Consider the following 3,603-nt stretch of genomic DNA (forward strand, 5'->3'; position numbering starts at 1 on the left):
TTGGCGCGAGCAGTTGATTTTGCGGTGATTTCCAGCAATCATTGGTATAACCGCCCCTGAATCAATATTTTGTAGCAGATAATTTGGTGGCAGTTCAAAACCGCCACGATATATTTCTGTTAGAATTGACCTCATGTTTACTGGCGGATGCAAAACCGCCGCAATATGAATCATTTTTTCCTGTTTTTGGCGGCGGTTCCCAATATGCCGCAATTGTTGCCGCATAATTTTTGAATTTGTTTTCGGCCGTTTTAAAACTGCCGCTAATTTCAGTACAAAGTACCGCAAAAATATTGTATTTTGATTTAAAAATCGCTACTGTTTTTATTTTAAATATTATATATATTGGCACTTTTTTGGGTATTTTTAATATGACAAATCTTATTATTTTTCATCTAAAAATCTAAGTTGATGGAAAAAAACAAAAAAAAATTACGAAACAAATTAATATATTTATAAAAATATCAATAAAATAAATCGCTTGTTAAGAGTTGTATAGTCAAATTCAAAAAAAATGTCTGCTTCAAACTAAAATAATTCCAACCCTAATATCTATTTTTTATTCTATCCTTCCAAGAAATTCATCCTTGCAGCGATATCTGGTGGCAGTTCCTCTCCCTGCCGTTGAATTAGATATCTTAGAGCACATTCCATTGCCTGCCTCTTTTTCTTCTCTATTACTACTTCATCCTCCACTGCCTTCTTTTTCAACTTCTCGGCTTCCAACTCTACTTGTAGTTCGAGTAGCACCCTTTGGATCTCCTCTATTTGAACTCCAATTCTCGGCATATGTGAATTCCGACCACAAAGTTGATTAGGAGTCGGTCCGAAACTCACGCCATGCACTCTACTCGGGTCCTCTTTTCCGAGAGCTTGAGCAAGCGAATTATTTTGAGACAACATTCTAGAAGACTCATCCTGTTGCTCAATCTCCATAATTCTTTTCTACAGACATAAATCAGCAAACAGAAGCCATTGCGAGCTAGAGCATACGATAATAGACTTTCAAACCAAATTTATAATCGAAATCAACGGAATACAACAACGAATGTCAACGTGGTACTTACACTAATTGTCCTAGCTTATTCATGGATATAGGAGCCATATTTTCTTTTGTGCACTACGGTCTATAAATCTCCTCTACTGACTTTTCTCTTTTGTAGTTCTGACTGTAACAATATAGTTTATGCCATCATCGTATTCCACACAATTAAGAAAAATGTAGACGAAGATATAGTTCAAAGAGTGAATTCAAACATAAATTACCTCTTCTTTCCTTCGCCTTGTGTAACACCCTCACTACCAGAATATCACGCTTCCGGATGCGCCACTCTGATAGCAAGAAGTATTACGACTACTTTATATACTAAATATTAAAATAGGAGCCTGTGACCCGACATCATATCGCTGATTTCTTTCAAAACCGGAAATAAATACTTTATCTTAAGAAAAATACAAGCAGGCATAGATTCATATACAATACCCCTTACATAATATCTCATAATATAATATACATATAAAATATACAACTCCTATCCCTCTTACAAACTTGTAATAACAAAGACGAGGGAAGAAAATAATCTAATTAATACAACAACATATAAACCAAACGCAGTATAACTCTTCATAATGCCTCATCCGGTTCCTGAAAAGGTAAAGCTGTAGGGGGGGTAAGAAACTAACCACATGGTCTCACCACGGAATTTCAAAGTTGTCATAAGAAGATATTTAATAAGAAAACTGTTTTCAAGCTTAGTGATTATCATTGCCTTATGAATCTTTTAAAAACCAATAGGTAATCGTTCAAAACCTTTTTAAAGAAACAATGTTTAATCTTTCAGAAATCCGAAACCTTTCCTTTCTTATAGGAAAATCTCAATCAGAAACTAACCACGTAATCAAACAACACAATCATTAATCCAGCACCAAAGTTCATTCTCAAATGTAGCACGCCAGGACAAACACAAGCAAGACAAACAAGGAAAGCACAGGTTTAGGTAGCAGTGACAGCAAATAGTTCAAGTAGCAGTTAAGAACAATTTAGCAATTAGGCAAAACAAAACAAGTTCAAACCCAAACAAAGCATACAAATGCATATGATGCATGCCTATTCTATGGCTGATGAGGCTCATCCGTCGGTTATCCAGCCAACCCGACAAGTCTGAAAATACTTAGACTGTCTCCCGACGTGCATCTCCAAGAGTCTATGCATAGCTTTTTCTCAAATAATCAATATTGCTCAATGGGAGTTACATTCCCAGGAATTTATATAGTGCTCGGTCACACTTACGTCGTAGGGTCAATAGAGTATCGAGTTTTCAACCTGGTACACGTGGTGGCAAGTCATGGTACTTTATCCAGGGAACCTCGTATCTCAGATAATTCAAATTCATAAGCCATATGAATAATTCAAAGATCATATCTCAACATTCTCAATCGATATCTCAGCATTCTCAACATTTTTAACATCATAATCATTCATCAATCCAAATCTCATTTCTAAATTCATTCAAAAACCATATTTCAAAGAAAATCCTCATCATCCTTCTTTCCATTCCGTCCATTAACAATCCTAATTCAAAACATAATTCTTTCTTTGATAAATAAATCAATCTTAAAACATATAATGTTTAAAAACAAATATTTTTAATTAATAACTTCAAATGAAACTTCCAATTTTATAAAATTTCGGCAGCATCTCCTCTAAAACTCGGATACTGCCACCCTTTTCGGGTCCCATCCAAACATTTCTCAAACCTTTTCTCAACCATTTCCAAATCTCAAACATTTTCCAGAGTTGAACTAGTTCCAATATCAAATTATTTTCAAATCAAACCAATTCCAAAAATAAAACTCTTTTTAAAATCAAATCAGCTCAAATATTAAATCATTTATAAAATCAGATCAACTCAAAATCAAACCGCTCCCAGAATCAATTTATTTTCATATCTCAAATTATTTCCGAAATCGTTTCATTTATATTACCAAGTAAACTCCAAAACCAAGAAAATCCACTTTTCATAATAATCAAGTAAATAACATTTCAAACCGGTTTTTATCAACAACCATACATCACTCACGCAATCAAGCACCCAATAATCCAGTCCAACAAACCATCACATCCACAAGACAAATATAATCACAGAAGTATATCTTTTTTCATCAATATCTATTTATCACAACTCTATAATATAAAATAGATTTTAAGAAAAATCCCTACCTCAAAGAATCAAACCCGCGGTGATTTTAATGCGATAAACCCTCTTTTCACCTTATTCTACAGTAGCTACATCATGATTTGTATTCCAAGCACCCTCTGCTAGCGGAGAAGAACGGCAAGCAAAAGTAATAACCGCAAACACAACAGCTCTAGGTAACAGACAGAATAAACACAACCAAGTAAGGCAAAGAGGAACATTACGCACTAATAAAACAGAGTCAGAATGGAGTATTATGGCGAGATAAAGCACAACAGAATTTGTCTTACTAGAAAAGAAACAAGAGAATGGGGAACGGAGAAGCTATAGCTTCGACAACATTTCCTTTCAACAATCAGAACGGCGAATAAGGGCACAGCCGAGCAGAAATGGCAAACCAGTGGCG

The sequence above is a fragment of the Arachis ipaensis genome, chromosome B01 (genome assembly GCF_000816755.2).
Source record: "Arachis ipaensis cultivar K30076 chromosome B01, Araip1.1, whole genome shotgun sequence".
Taxonomy (NCBI): Eukaryota; Viridiplantae; Streptophyta; class Magnoliopsida; order Fabales; family Fabaceae; genus Arachis; species Arachis ipaensis.